This window comes from Diuraphis noxia, unplaced genomic scaffold, assembly GCF_037042655.1.
Source record: "Diuraphis noxia isolate RWA-SAM2 unplaced genomic scaffold, SU_Dnox_SAM2 contig0002, whole genome shotgun sequence".
Lineage (NCBI taxonomy): Eukaryota > Metazoa > Arthropoda > Insecta > Hemiptera > Aphididae > Diuraphis > Diuraphis noxia.
Window position 1 is genome coordinate 7,802,286 of NW_028301712.1, and position 16,226 is coordinate 7,818,511.

Consider the following 16,226-nt stretch of genomic DNA (forward strand, 5'->3'; position numbering starts at 1 on the left):
CATAATTTATAAAATAATTCCTCAACTCGTCCTGCGAAACTGGTTACGTCCTCATTTTCTTTCATACGCGCGAAATTTAATCCTATTGTTAACGTTCTCTCAGATGCTCTATGTTCAAATGCTCCCTTTAAAATTGACTTTATATCCTCCCATTTTTCTGTGTCCCTATATTTTGTTGCTTCTAGTGCATTACCTGCTAATTTCGAGTTTATTATTTTTATTAATAATGGTAAATTACTTTTATCTACCGATTTTACCGCGATATCACATGTATTAATAAATTCTGATACATTCTTTGCTCCTGTACACACCGGAATCAAAGCTGTGGCTTTATCTATATCCATTTCAGCCATTGTTTTTATTTTTTTCGTTCGAGTTATGTTTGGTAATTGTACGTGTACTACCCCTTTGTCAGTTCGTAAACCTGTTCGTTTCTTTATTGTACTACCACTATCACTTGCTGGACTTAAAGACTTAAAAGTTAAATTTAAAAATTCTTTATCTTTAACTGCTCTTAAATATTTTTCCCTATCACAATCTTGTGAATATTTATACTCTTCTGGTATATCTAAATTAATTAATGTTTGTTCTGTTTTAACGATATTTGTCTTTGTTTGGACTACTACAGCCCCCTCGTTGTTGTCTACTTGAACACCTACGTCTCTAGTTTCGTCGTCAGATGTTATTAATATGCTTCCTGTCAAAATATCTTGTATTTCCCCTGAATTTTTATTCATCAATATATTTTTTATTCATTTAAACTTTGAAAAATAATTTTATTTATTTCATAAAAATAACATTTATTCTTCCCTCAATAACTTTCTAATATTTATTCTTATTTATTTATTCAACTATATCTTTTATTTTCTAAATACCTTTATTCTCAACTTCGATTTATATCCTCAATATTACTTTTATTATTTATTCGATTCCGTAACACGTCATTTATTAAAAAAAATCGTGTTCCGCGATGTTTTTGTTTTATATTACGTATTTATTTTATATCAGTTTTACTATAAACTGCACTCACACTAACGCATTAATTATATCATTACTAGGTACCATGAAATGGTGGAACGACATTTGGTTGAACGAAGGATTTGCCTCGTACGTAGAAGCCCGAGGAGTAGATTTCGTAAGTTTCATTAGCGTCGGACGGTTGAATTTTTAATTTATTTTGCATAACATGATCATATTGTTATGCTATTTTCATTTTATACTATATAGCTGTATCCAAAATGGAACTATATCCAATTTGATATCGTCGTAAACTTTTTACTCATTTTCGATCTTGATTCACTCAAATCATCACACCCCGTATCGGTGGATGTTGAAAGTCCTGATGAAATAAAAAAGATTTTCGACAAAATACCGTATACAAAGGGTTCAATTTTATTACACATGATGAACATGTTCCTTGGTGAAGATACGTTCAAACAAGGCATTAGGAATTACATAAAAAATCATAAGTTTTCCAACGTCGAACAGGACGATCTGTGGAGTTCATTAACAGAGGAAGCTCACCGCCAAGGAACTTTGGACCAAAATCTCACCGTGAAACAAATAATGGACACATGGACGTTGCAAGCCGGTTATCCCGTATTGAAAGTTGTCCGTGATTATTCCACAGATACGGTTACTTTGTCACAGGTAAACTCATGAACAATAATAATTGGCTTTCTTATTATAACATGTTTATTGAAAAAATACAAGATATTTGAATACTTTATCATACACGTATTACAGGAACGGTTTCTGACGATCAAATCAAACGGTACCGAAAATAAAACCTGTAGGTGGATACCAATCACTATGACTACTTCTAAGGAAGCTGACTTTAACCAAACAAAAGCTGATACGTGGTTGAATTGCGAACACAACAACCTCATCACGCCACTGCCTAAAGACAGCGAGTGGGTCATCTGTAACATGCAGATGGCTGGTAGGTCTCATATTATGGACTTTTATTGAATCAAATCGTTTTAGACACTTAACAAATAATTAAAATCTATAATTTTATTTTTTTTATTTTTAGGTTTATTCAGAGTCTTATACGATACACAAAACTGTATGGGTATCGTTTCTACGTTGAACGATACGAGCAAATACAAAACTATACACAAGTTAAACCGAGTACAGCTGATCGACGATTTATTTGACTTTTCAAAAATTGGTGATGTTGACTATGAAATCATGTTTAAACTTTTGAAATATCTTAAACATGAAGACGAATATTTACCATGGAGTGCTGCATTACCGGGTTGGCTTTGGATATATAGATTAATGATAAGGACTCCAAACCAAGAAATATTCAAAGTAAGTTTAAAGGCAATTTTTATTTAATTATTAACTATAAAAGTTTGTGCTTTTAATAAATTAACTTTTAATATATCCATAATTAATAACACAGCTGAATAGACGTTAAAAATAATTAATGACATACAGTTTAGAGTAAGAAAGAGGTATGGTTTCCTAGACTCGACAAGTCACCGTAAGCAAACCAAGATACTGATATTTTGCTCTATCCGGAATAATTTAATAATCTGAGTAATTTCTGGAAATGAGTATTGATATAACGATTTCAATTGTAAGTTCATTTTTAGGGGTTTAGTCAACTCCTAAAAATTAGCATTAATTAAAATTTTCAGATCTATGTGAATTGAATGTTGAAGTCATTACTATGAGTTTTAAATTGATACAACGCCTTTGTATATTTTTCAGAACACATGTTTTTTCTGTAGCTCCACTTTTGGTCCATACGAGCCGGATCGTTCTCTGTTTATTTCATACGTATCATACATTAAATTGAGTGTGTTCGCGTCGATAAATAATTGTGTTCGCGAAGTGTTGATTAAATTTTATTCGCAACTAAGTTATTAAATTACTTAGTCGTAAACACGTGCATACGGCTTTACCACATCATGGAGCAACTACGTCGCGTTTTACTTAACAAAACAAAATTAATAGAGAAGAAGTTCAAGCGTAATACATTCGAAGTGCTGAATACATACAACTCCCACTACATGATCAATCAGACTCAGCCATCAAATTATTGGATGTTTCGTGGAATGCCACTAAAGACTCATTTTCTATACAAGCTCGTACGAAATAAGTGGATCTGTCACTAAACGACAGATATTATCAGATATCGCACACATTTATGACCCTTGCGGTTGGCTCTCACCCTCGATCATCGTAAGCTGCTGTTGCAACAACTGTGGAAGGAACAGGTTAGCTGGGACGACCCGGTCTCAGAGGCGCTTGCTGTGGCTTGGCACTCACATCGTTCAACGTATGAGCATTTAGCATCTTTCAATATATTGCGCTACATTAACACCTCGAGGGATCCAGTCATCGCATATGAAATACATGGCTTTTGTGACAGCTCTGAAAAAGCTTATGGTGCCGTTGTCTATGTTGTCGCCAAGTCAGATATTCTAACTTCAACCCTACACGTTTCTAAAACTAGAGTAGCACCACTGAAGAAGGTTTCCATTCCACGTTTGGAATTGTGTAGTGCTGTGCTTTTGGCTCAACTCATACAAGGTCTTGTTCCATCACTAAATATCAAGGTTGAACGTATACATTTGTGGAGTGATTCGAATGTAGCCCTTCACTGGATTGCGGGAGAACCTTATCGCTGGACTACGTTTGTGGCCAACAGGGTGACCCAAATTCAAAAAATGGTACCAACAGCCACCTGGCGACATGTAGCCTCTTGAGACAATCCAGCGGATGTGGCATCTCGTTGTCTTACCGGCGCAGAACTGATAACCTGTGATCTTAGGTGGCAAGGGCCTGTCTGGCTGATTGATGAAACTAGTTAGCCTCATTCAACATTACCAACTCTTGCATCCTTAGCTGAAGAACGAGACGTGACTACACAAGTGGCATTACCTACTATATTAGTAAATGATCTGCTGCTGCATCATTCTAATCTAGAACGGTCATTAAGGGTGACATCCTATGTGTTCCGTTTTATCAGAAACTGCCGTATACTTAAATTTCTTCGGAAGAAAAGGAGTCCTCTCGTCACTATTGCTGAACGTAAACACGCACTTTGTTTTTGGATAAAACATGTCCAACGCGCTGAATTTCCTGCTGAGTATGGCTGTCTACGCTGAAAGGTCCCCATTAATAAGTCCAGCCCGCTTAGTAGCTTAAACCCATTCATGGACAGCAGAAACGTGATAAGAGTCGGCGATCGACTAGATCACTCTGCTCTTTCTTATGAGCAAAAGCATCGGATGATTTTACCCTAGACTCATCATCTCACCGAGTTGATCATACGCCAAACGCACATTCAAAACTTACACTCCAGCCTAAATGTCACTATATCCATCTTATATCACCCATCACTTCGGAGGGTTATGGGAGGCCAACATCAAGTCATGTAAATCTATTTTAAAGCGAATTAATGGTAAGCAAGTGTACACCCAAGAAGAATGTGGTTGTTCACACAAATCGAAGCTATCATGAAGTGCACTATTTGCTGACTGCCACTACTGCAACGTAACACCTGGACATTTTTTGATTGGACGGCTTCTAATCGCTCTGCCCAGCAAAGATTACTCCACCGCTCCATCCAACAGGCTGACAAGATGGAATCTTCTACAACAACAGCAACAGCGTTTCTGGAAGTTGTGGTCGTCAGACTATCTGCTAACGCTGCAGCACCGCCAAAATTTAGAACACCTAACGTGCAATTTCATTTTGGGGATCTTGTCGTCATTAAAGTTGAGAATACACCACCCGACCAATGGCCTTTAGCAAGAATCACAGCAGTACACCCAAGTGCGCGCAATCATTTGGTGAGTGTCGTTACAGTCAAGACTCAAAACTCTTCCTACACCAGACCTATTACAAAACTCATAAGGCTACCACGACCGCAAAAGACTGAATGAGAATCTCCTAAGGTCATTAATATTATAATTATTATTTTTGTATATAACTATGAATTTGTCATTTTTTTTTTTTTTCAATTTTTCCTTATTATGCGTTTTTTTGTATTCTTTTTTTTTTGAGGCTGTCACTCAAGGCGGGCGGTGTTTTGTCAAATGTTAATTGTTATCATCATTATTATTTCTATATTGATACCATGTTCACAAACATATGCTGTGATATCATATATGAATTAGGACAGGTTATGTTTTTTTTTTTTGTACAATCAAAAAAACCATACTTTTCTTTCGTCGTGTAAAAATAAAAATACAGTCCTCTCTCGTAAGAACATTCGGCGTCGTACTTCTTTTCTTTTCTCTCTTTTTTACATAACACCATATTAATTTTTATTATAATATTTTGAACACGAATCTGTTGTATTTACATATTGTATTGTTCTAATTTAAATTAACGTGATTTCAGAACTATATGCAACGTATGATGTCGTCTGTGTATGACAAATTCCATGACATGGAGGTTGAACTTGACGGTTTTGAAGAAATACAATTTAAAAATCTCGTGACTTCGCATGCCTGTTATTACGAAATAAAGGACTGTACCGAACAAGCTCTGAATTTGTTTAGAAAATGGATGAAAATTACGGATCCAGATAATAATAATACGTGAGTTAAATCAATGTTTAATTTATTGAACTAATTACAAACTGTAATTCAAATTAGATTGCCCAGAGAACTGAAATCAGTTATTTACTGTCAAGCGATGAAATATGGAGGTGAAGACGAATGAAACTTTTTATGGGAACGTTATCAGCGTTCCAATTTGAAGCCTGAAAAATCTAAAATACTGTTAGGATTAGGATGTAGTTCAGAAACATGGTTACTAAACAGGTATTAATATCATTTTAGCGTCATATGGACAGCACAGTGAAACATTATTTTTGTGTTAGATATTTGAATTGGTCACTTGATAATTCAACTATTAGCAAGCAAGACGCTGCCACAGTGTTCAATGCCATAGCGAGCAATGACATTGGATTTTCTATGGCAAAAGACTTTGTGTATCATAATATTTCAACTATATATGAATAGTAAGTTATCGTTAAAAGTTTAGTAATACAATAATATTAAGTTGAAAGTTTGTAATTATTATTTTGATTTGTAAAATTTTAGCTACCAATCTTCAGGCAAATCTGTGGGTAGTTACGTGCAAATTATAGGGTATCAAATGAAAACTAACGAAGAATTAGATGAGGTGATAAAAATAACTAGTTTTATTTTTAAAAATCAAAAGTTTCATTGATATGTTTTTTTTTTTGTTACAGATCCAATCATTTATTAATAAATCGGCACTTTATTTAAAAGGAGCTGATTTGGCTATCAACCAGACAATAGAGGCTATTAAGATGAAAATTGAATGGACTTCAAAGTATTATGATAAAATTGTAAATTACATAGTACAATAATTATTAACAATGTTACGAACGGACTTAAATACAGACTGTTCAATTAAAATTGTTACACAATATATAAACAAGGTTAATAGAAATAATAAATATTAAACATTTTTAGCTAAGTATATATTTCTTCTTCATAATATGACGTAGTTACCTACTACTTTTTCCTGAGTTGTATCACAAGCTGAAAGTTTCAGATCAAAATAATTTATTTATATCTGAAGTAAACTAAACTCATCATATTTAAACGTCATCAAATATATTCATTTATTTTTCACAAGTAACATAATTCTATGTACATATTACTATGAAGTTTTTTTTATCTTTTTTTGGAGTATAATAAATAATAACAAGATTTAAAATATGTTTCTTTTGAAAAATAATCGGTGAGAAGATTAATAATTCTCTTACAACCAACTCAGGTTCTATTTTATGTATTTTTTTGACGACTGTCACACATATACTGAAAAATCAATGGCAATCCTTCAGAAAACATATTACACAGCCTACGTGACACAATTATGTTCAGTATCGATAGTAAACTCACCTAAGCGTGTCAAGTATCATCGTAAATAGCACAAACTTTCCCAAAAGTGGCACAACTAGTGACGTGGGTGAAATAAATTCGGCTAGCAGCAGAAAGAACACAGTCAGCGATAGAAGAATTGAAATACTTAAACTAATCTAAAATGTATTTCATAATATTATTATTTACATGTAACAAGTGTGTTGTGCAGGTTTAACTTAAACATACCTATATATTTTCAATAGTCAATTACTTTTTCGTTACTATCCGATGGTAGGTAAAACACAAGTATCGTGATCAAATTCACCGTATAAAATAGCGTTTTCCTCCGCATCGTAATATTGAATGTAATGTCTAAGTAAGGTTCTTCGCAGCAAGTATAATATTTCTCATTTCTGTAATATGAAAATATATAATTAATCTGATTGTAATCAACGAAAAGAGCATTCTCTTGTAAAAAATTACACATAAATTCTGCGATCAAAACGTTACATTGAGCCTACAATCACTTCATTTATAGAATCTATGTTGAGTGTAAATTAAATAATTAATTAATAACTATGCGATGGTTTCAAAAGATTCAATAAGTTTAATGCATATGTATATTGGTACAATCTGCATAATATATGTGTGTGGTAGGTAATAGTGAAATAAACGGGATACGCATCATAACATAAAAAACACTGCTTAAAACTTCAAAAGTTAACACGGAGCAAACTTATGGGAGGGTTATCAAGTACTATTACCTATTATTATTATTTATCAATTATTTATTGTACAAATTATTTTATGATCCAAATACTTATAATTACTATTATAAAAACAAAAAAAAGTCGAAAGATATTAATTACCTATATCTACTTCATTAGAAGAAATCGCTTATTTCCATTAATTCAGGTATGAGATTTCTTTGATATAGTTATTTATGTTCTAAAATGTTTAGAAGTAACTTGTTTTCTGATGAATATCTGATCGGTCGTTAGCCATAGCCTAAGCAAAGTTGGAATAAGTTAACGTGGCGCGGGCATTGTATACAGCGCCCAATTAGATTTGGACACAGTAGATTAAATTTTGAATATTATATAAAAAATTAAAAATAAAGATATTAAAAATAAATAAAGTTGCACAGCTTTAATATTTAATTAATTGATTATTAAATTACAATTATTATTTATTTGCTTTATTTATTACCACATACACCACTATTATGACACCATGAGTTGCCAAGACGACCAGATCTTTTACATTTAAACCGGTTGGTCTTACACAATGTAAACAATTGCAACTACACCTAACGCACTTTTGACTACCCAAATTAGAAGATTTTCTTGCCACTTCTCTTAATGAAATTTATACTGGTGGTACATCATCAGCCTGGATAAACACCTCTTTACATATTGTGAATTGGTTCTGACTGTAGAGTTGATGTCTGCCCTCGTTTGTTCCAATTTCTTTTACTATAAAAAAAATTATTTATTTAAAAAATTATTTTAAAATTAATTACCAGAAAGTATAACTCCCAGGATACACCGAAGATCACATCTGCCCACTTGAATCTAGGCAGGGTACACTTTGCCCGGGCAATCTAGTACAATGCCAGGTCAATGTATGACAAATTTGAGTATTAAAATGATCATTCTTACATTGGCCACAATTTCTACTTTGCCCGTAACATATATATTGATCAATTATATTTTACATATTATTATCGACTCAATAAACCGATATTACAAAAATAAAATGTTCAAAAGTAAAAATATTCTTAAATATTTTCTAACGTGTTGAATATTTTTTATCCCCTAAAACATGCTTTATTCTGCAAAGTAAATTTGTTCCTATAAACTCTGTATTTTGAGAAACAAAATAATAACTACGAGTTTATTAATACTATTTAACTGCATAAACTTGAAACAAATATGTAAAATTATAAAAAACCGACCTCTAGTTAAGTGATATATTATTTTTCTCAAACCGTTTTTATTTCAAACTTTGAACAAAAACTTCAGTATTTCTCACTTTTGAACTCAAAAAGATTCTGCGGCAAACTCAATACAACCGATGGTTTATTATAGTTGATCGCGCTGAATTAAACCATAAAATTATAAGTATGCCCAAACGAAGAAGTATTTTTCCGGTGGATTGTTTTTAATAATAAAATGACGTGCTTTATTTAGTTAGGTTTTTTTATTAAATATTTACAAAAACACTAGCTATGGAAGAGTCTGGAACAAATCTACAATTTATATTACTCATTTGGTGGTTTTTCAGAATGGATTCTGTATTGAAAACAAACATAGATAAATAAGCCACAAATAACAGTAGGTACATAACTTTCGTATCATGACATTTGTGGTAAATGTTAAACATTTCATGATAATAATAATAATATTAATAATAATATAAACCGATAAATTGGAAATACGTATTAAATGGACGTATCCGGTGAGATACGTATATTAAATAAAAATTATATAAATCTGTCTTCCGGTGTCGATGAGGCTTTTTGTGTAGCCTTAGGGCCATTCTTACAATGCTCGGTTAGTGCCTGATAACACTAACCGGAAGAATTTATCATGAGTTAACCGATAGAATTCTACCGGTTAGTCTTAACCGACACTTAACCGGACATTGTAAGAACGGCCCTTAATGTGTATACCGTGGAACAAAAACTCAGTATTTTACTGGGTAGATCTTGTAAGGGTAGGGATGTAGGCATTATTCACTCGACACCGAACATATATTATATAAATTATGTTGATGATGCTTATTTCTTCGCACACAGACTCGGTAATACATAAATTGATAAACGCCATTTAACTGCCCCAATTTTATTGCCGTAACCCACAAAAAGAAGAAGAAGATACCCTTTTAAAATTACTTGTGCCTAATAGTTTAATATTATTATATACTATCCGATGTGTCGACACCATATTGTGCCGCCGTGGACTCGATTCTTATTTTATTACGAGCGCAATTCTGCTTATTTCCTGTGGTTTGAATGCGGTCCGAAACCTCGTCAGCCCATAGCGCCCTCTCTGCCACCATGCCGCCTGACGATGGTGCTGCCATCCGGTGCCTATGACCCGCCCCGTTACAACTTAGTGCTTTCGGTACTACTAGGAGTTTATTATAGCTGTGTGTGACTATAAAATTTTCATTTTTTTTTCCATTTCCCCTGCCTAGCCTATCATTTTGCAATATTTGTTGTGGTATTAATTCTTCTCAGCTTGTTTTTATTAAAACTGGTTCTCTATAGGTGCTTTGTGATCTATTAAATTTGATTTAGTAGTTATTTGAAGTTGTCTCCCATCTTTTTTTTTTAAGCAGTGGAACTTCTTTAGGCAAGTTTAGCATAATTCAAATTCATAGGGCCTCAGCCGCTACGACCAAAATGCGTTACATTGGCATATTGCTAGATTTATTCTCTGAATTGCTTCTTCTTTTATTTTATTGAATTAGAGATTTCATTCTGGTTTCTTCCAATTCAGCAACTCCAGAACTCATAGTTTCCAAGCTTCAACTACGTTTTTGTCAGCCATCTACTTATTTTAAAGATCATACACTTAGCATTTATAATTTTCACAAGCCATTTAAAATGTAATAACGCAAAAATAAAAGAAAAGAAGTTAATATAACATAAATAAATACTCTAAAATAAATAATAATATAACTAAAATATTTAAGTTAATACGACTATTATATAACTAAGGCTCCTGCCAATAGTTATATATTACTAGTAGAAGATATGAGGATATTAGAAATAAAAATGATGTTTGGTTGATTTATTGAGTTACACTAAAGGATCTGTATTGTTCTCTACTCTTATAAGAGCTGGATAATAAGCTACCAGATATAAATATTAAAATTGTGCTATTACCTTCCACCTGGTTGTCGGAGGGTTTTCGAGGTCGTGATTCGAGAACGATCAAGTACACCGTAGTAATAAAATATTAATTATTAAATTATACAAATCTAATAAATATAAAATTATATAAATATATGAATATTGATGCGCATATTATTATTATTATTATTATTAAAATTATTATTTATAATATTATAAATAATAATTATAATAATATTATTATAAATAATTATAATAATATAATAAATAATATATAATAAATAAATAATATAATAATAATAATATAATAAATCAATAACCTTACCTTATTCGCAGCTGTCTTTGATATGCGGTGTACTTGATACCGTAGTAATAAAATATTAATTATTAAATTATAAAAATATAATAAATATAATATAATATATAAAATTATATAAATTATATAAATATAATATAATATATAAAATTATATAAATATATGAATATTGATGCGCATGCACCTTACCTTATTCGCAACTGTCTTTGATATGCACTCAGATTAAAGAAAAACAACAATGTTAAATTTCGATTTAAAAAAAGAAACGGTCCAGCTGTCGCTCGCAATGTCTGGTGTTGAAAAGTTTTTTTAGGTGCTCCTGCACTCTTGAAGTTGTTTTAGTTTTGGATGGTGCTCGTGCACTGATGGAAGGAGACGACGTGGTCCAGCCAGCCAGGGTTGTAGGTGGCTCCACCAAAGGCCTCTGCGTTTCCAAAGTCTTAGCATTGTCTTTGGCAACAGAGATCCTCATTGGACCATCCCCTGCTCTGGTGGCACACGAAATAGCTCACATGTGTTGTGCCAGATAGTTCCCATGTAATTAAATAATACAAATCGTTCCTTTCATCAGTGGACAATGGTGTTTTTTTTTTGTTGGAATTTAACTGTTATCTGCGTGCGACAACTTGACTGTTATTTATTTTATTGAATATTTAAACAACATACAATCATGATGTGTGAGCATATTATTACAAAAATGTATCTATATTATATCTCATTACTGTCATCCAAAAGGTGATCAACCAACATTTAGATTTTATTTTCAAATTTTAAATTTATTAAACTAAATAATTTTATTATTTGTATGTCAAAATGCAAAAAGTGACCAAGAAAAAAATTATGAAATCATTTAAAACTTAAATTTGACAAAAAATTCGTAATAATTTAGACTTGATTATTTTTGGCATGACGAAAACAAACTATTTATCATTGATAAGTCACAGTTTGTCAATTTTTGAAATTTCACTTACACCCAATTTCATTATAAGTTATTATGTACAAAAAATAAAATATTTTAAATGTATTTATTTTACAGTGATGTTTTTATTGTGTATCTGATGACGCTTTTTATATCAGAAAAAAGTGCTTCAATCCTCAACTTAAATATATTTTCTGTAGGGAATATAAATCTAATTGGTACGTGGCCGTGATTGACACTAAAAAGTGAACAATGCCTTTCCTAATAATAATTGGTAAAAAAAAAAAATAGTAGGTAAACAACTGGAATACGCAAAACCAGTTTTCGACGAAATCGATATTTTTTATTTTGTTTAAAAATTTAATTTCTAATAAACATAATTATATAAATTAAAATAATAAAAATTAATCAATTTTTAATATTTTTTCTATGGTGTTTGCCGGTTCTGGGTTCACACTTCACCGGCACTGGACGTACCGACACGGACCGGCACGATACGGACCGTCAAATCATTCTTTCAGATGATAGTCGGTCGGTCCGGTCCGTGCTGTAACGTGGCGGCGCGGTGTCGTCCGTCTCAATGTGAATTACCTCATTTATACTAATAATATAATATTTTGTCTTGCCGTTACGTGCTGTGACGGTCCGTGCCGTGCCGTAACAGTGTGAATCGGGCTTTCCCCTCGAGTCGTCGGCTTCGAGGCCAACGGCGATGGAGAGTAACGTTGTCTTTGCTCCCAACGTTTAACGCCGTTCGGACGATTATCTTTTCCGTACCGAAACTACGAGTTAACGCGCTCCCCTCGTGATGACACTCATGCGTCGTCTCTCATAGCGCCCGTAAATTTTATATCGTTTGCTCTAAAGAGATTTGTCGAGTCTTTTATTTTGTTTACTTTTTCTTACGTCGAGAATAAAAGCCAGTCGTTGCTACCTTGAACAATAAAATTTGTGTTATTTTTTCCTTCCTGAGGAGTTGGATAGTTGTCTTGCTCTTTTAGACGCGCCGACACTACAACGGTAAAGATACCTCATACTCAAAAAAGTGGCTGCCATCATCCCGTTCGCTACAGTGTAACCATATATGAAAAACCTCGAAAAAAACAAAATGTTAAATAGATCCAACTCTAGTTTTATTCAAATTACTTACTAATTGATTAAAATTATTAATTTTAAAATTAGCAACTGCATAAGATTAGTATAAATCCAACATATATGATTAAATAGGTATTCATATCAAATACATAGTGGAAAAAAATACACGTTTTATTAAATAAAATATATATTATATAATATCAGTTTCTATGAATGGTACTCGTTGAAATATGATAAAGCGGAAAAACTAGAGGAACCCAGACCATCAATGGATAATCATTATATTTAAAATTATTTATATACATCAAGTTTTTAATTAACAACTGCCGTTAAATAAAAATAACTGTAAAATATCTATAGATAATCGAATGATTGCCCCAGCCACTAGAAAATATGAGTATTTCCTGAATTTTGTAGTTTGATTTGATTGCATTGTTAATTTATTATACAAATACATTGTGTTTTTCATTTCACTTCTAATATTACAAATAATAGAGCCTAGGTAAATATACCTCTAATTTATTGTACATTTTATATTGAATATGTTGTTTATTTAATTATTATTATTGAACATTTTTTTAATTAATAGCATTGAATTAAATAAATCAACAATGTTACAATGTTTCAATATAACAATGTTAAAATTACAAATTTTGGTAGTAAATCACAAAATAACACTTGTGCTTAAAAGTATTTTCCTAATAGTTATTCACATATAAACATTTGGTCCTAGTGTTAATATTAGATATAATATTATATAAGTATTCAATGATATAATGCAATAAATTTAATTTAATGAGTAATACAATGTATTATATCATAATGTTATTTAAACTACGTATATAATGACAATTAAAATCCGTTTATTCGATAGGCTTTTAAAATCGGACCCATTTCTAAGCCCCCCCCCCCCCACCGATTCGGAATTTTGAACTTCTGTTTGCGCAGATCGTTTGTGCATAATGTCGGGTAATTTTTGCATAACAAGTGTGCCAGAAAGGATGTACAACTATAAGTGTTGGAAAAGATAACCTATATTTTTATCTAGATTAAAGAAAAAGTTAAAAGATAATTCTTTAAAAATTTAAAATAGTATATAAATATAACGTATGGTTGTACTAGAGTAGTAGAGTTTGTATTAAAAATGTTTTTAATGTATTGTAAAATACAATATATAAATGTATATAGCATAATAGCATAATAGCATTATAGCATATTTTATAGAGAATAGGGACTGGTTATTACAAAACGTATAATTATTGTTATTTGTTACATATATCATTTTCCCTCGAAATAACAATTACCTAATAAATAATTAACATACAATCAGATGCTAAACTGTCGCTTCTAAATTATTGTTCTATGTTTACACTACACATACCTAAAGTATAGACTAAAGTTACTAGTTATTAATAAATTATAATAAAATTTGCATTTACAAAAATCCGTCTGGTTCAACCAGTGGCGTAGATATGATTTTTTTTCTGGCGGTTGGGGGGGGGGGGGGTTAAAAATATATTTATGATCAAATTTACAAGTTATTAGTTAAACTAAACGTCATTTTTATTTTGTTTCGTATTGCAAGTTCTTGAAGACCACATATAATAATAACTTCAATCATAGGTAAAATTTTTATCCTGTTTTCATTTACTTGTTTACTATACGTGCTGTTAGATACAATTATAGATATTGATTTTCAATGGATATGCTTGGATTATTCCTCGTTTTTAAAAAATTATCGGTATCTAATACACTTCTATGATAATTTAGCAAGGCTGGGCATTAACGCGTTAATAAGTTAAAGTTAAGTTAAAAAGTTAAGTTAATTTAACTTTTTAAGTAAATAAGTTATTTTTTTTTATGTTTATTAACTTAATTAATAACTTCAGGAGCTTTCGAATTAACTTTTAATTAACTTGAGTTAATTTTACTTTTAAACAAGTTAAGTTAATTAAATTTAATTTTGTGAACTATTGTAGGAATACAAATTGCTGGTAGGTACACATTTGATAAGGTTATAAGTATACTAACAAAATGTGTACTGTAAGTTTTTGCACACATAAAATAGTAATAGTTCTTTGGTCTAATGACATGAACAATTTTAGGTACCAATTATTTTAATTTTACCTATAAGAAAACAAGAAACTTTTTTAAACTTAATTTGAGTTAAAAAGTTAATATTAAATTTTGGTTAACTCTTAACTTAATTCAATTGATAGAACATTTTGAATTAACTTTTAACGATTAACTTGATTTAGATTTTAATTTAACTTAACTTAACTGAGTTAAAAAAAATCATTAACTTGCCCAGCCTTGTAATTTAGTTTATCATGTTTAGTAATTAATGTTTCCAATTATCGAAATTATTTATAACCAAAGCACCAAGTTTCTGGCCATTTATTCCACCTTCAGATTTGGAAATAGCAACACAAAGTTCACAAAACGCACCGTCTTCTTTTTTAGAGTATGCTTACCATCGCCATCTTAATAACCAATTAAATTGAAATTTGCTCGTTTGCCCTTTTTTATTTTTATCGAAGTTTTCATGTATGAGAAAATTAAAGTTTATTTGGTGTCCATATATTATTTATAACTGTATGAATTTCACTATGAGATAACACACGGTTAACAAAATATATTAGGTATGTCATTAATTCTTATATTAACTGAAGTAAAAGACGAAGAAGGTATACAGGTTCAGGAGTCTTAATATTTAGATCATATTTAGGTGTTAAAGAATTTTCTATGGTAGAATCTTTAAGTTTCAATTTCTAAAATACAAAATTAATATTTTGATCAATTGTTTGTATTCGTTAAGTAATATTATAAAATTTTAAAATATACAAATATACTTTAATTGAAGCTATAAAATAAGTATTAAATACTAAACAGTAACATCAACAAAATTAAATAATAATATCATTGGATTCAAATTTAATTCCATTCATTACAGTAACCCACTTGTAACCTATTGTACAGCAGAGCGACATTAAAGACTTACCCGCTTTTAGATTCTGAAAGAAGTGAAGAATATATTGATTTCACAATGATGTGTTTTTTTTTTTTTTTGTGACTGTGTACAGCATAACTAATCGAAATGATGCTTCAATTTCAAACTTTGTGGGTGGTTTCCGATGTAAAAGTGAATATCCTTGATGCATTATAAAGATC

General features: G+C 31.2%; 1 protein-coding gene, 1 long non-coding RNA gene and 1 pseudogene across 4 annotated transcripts in view; 2 read left to right on the forward strand and 1 right to left on the reverse strand.

Moving 5' to 3' along the window:
• LOC107172721 (aminopeptidase N-like) overlaps positions 1-16,226 on the forward strand; it is a 39,424-nt gene that overhangs the window by 12,311 nt on the left and 10,887 nt on the right. Inside the window, exon 1 of one of the 2 annotated variants that reach the window (XM_089221627.1) lies at positions 14,593-14,678. The exons of the other annotated variant lie outside the window; for it this stretch is intronic. The gene's annotated coding sequence lies outside the window, so the exon portion shown is untranslated. Of the gene's footprint in view, positions 1-14,592; positions 14,679-16,226 lie in introns of those variants that run through there. 2 annotated transcript variants of the gene reach the window in all.
• Positions 1,059-6,433, forward strand: LOC149058026 (aminopeptidase N-like; annotated as a pseudogene). Its single transcript, XR_016190614.1, has 9 exons — positions 1,059-1,135; positions 1,228-1,650; positions 1,747-1,942; positions 2,036-2,316; positions 5,365-5,564; positions 5,622-5,789; positions 5,849-5,989; positions 6,072-6,153; positions 6,224-6,433. The product of XR_016190614.1 is annotated as an aminopeptidase N-like (transcript).
• LOC149058027 (uncharacterized) lies at positions 6,909-8,333 on the reverse strand. The gene is made up of 4 exons (XR_016190615.1): positions 8,073-8,333; positions 7,733-7,871; positions 7,110-7,276; positions 6,909-7,039 (listed from the first exon to the last, which is right to left on the reverse strand). It is a non-coding gene; the product is annotated as an uncharacterized LOC149058027 (long non-coding RNA).